This window comes from Echinops telfairi, unplaced genomic scaffold (assembly GCF_000313985.2).
Source record: "Echinops telfairi isolate 266 unplaced genomic scaffold, ASM31398v2 ScPeMD7_7424;HRSCAF=8462, whole genome shotgun sequence".
Classification (NCBI taxonomy): domain Eukaryota; kingdom Metazoa; phylum Chordata; class Mammalia; order Afrosoricida; family Tenrecidae; genus Echinops; species Echinops telfairi.
The window spans coordinates 81,128,255-81,128,648 of NW_022111324.1; the positions used below are offsets into that span (position 1 = coordinate 81,128,255).

The following is a 394-nucleotide window of genomic DNA, read 5'->3' on the forward strand; positions in this document are numbered from 1 at the left end:
CACCCCTTCTCTCCTTGCTTTACCTGAGGAGGGGGGTGGGGTGGGGAGTGACGGTCCAGCAGGGTGCGAGCTCCTCCGGCGCGGGTCCGTCACAGCATCTCCCGGGAGACACGGCCGCCGCCGCCTGGGTGCACACACCTCCGCCCCGCGGAAGCTGCTGCTGCACCGCGCCGGCCTCGGCCGACGCTCCCGGGCTGAGATCCGCACCCGCGGTGAGTGCCTTCGCCGGCCGATAAGCACGTACCCGCTGCTCGCGCTGCTGTGCGGGATCCGGCACGGCCCACGCTACCACCGCTGCCCCGGCAAAGCCAGCTCTGCTTTGCGCAGTACCCGAGGCAGACGGATCGATTCCCACACAACCGAGAAGGGAGGGGACAGCGGGCGGGGAGAGGGA

The 394-nt window shown here is 71.1% G+C and overlaps 1 protein-coding gene across 1 annotated transcript in view; it reads right to left on the minus strand.

The window, feature by feature from the left end:
- The window catches only part of AHCTF1 (AT-hook containing transcription factor 1), an 84,162-nt gene extending 84,014 nt beyond the window's left edge, over positions 1-148 (minus strand). The window contains exon 1 of the mRNA XM_004699964.2: positions 24-148. The gene's annotated coding sequence lies outside the window, so the exon portion shown is untranslated. The remainder of the gene's footprint in view (positions 1-23) is intronic.
- Positions 149-394: the final 246 nt, after the last annotated feature.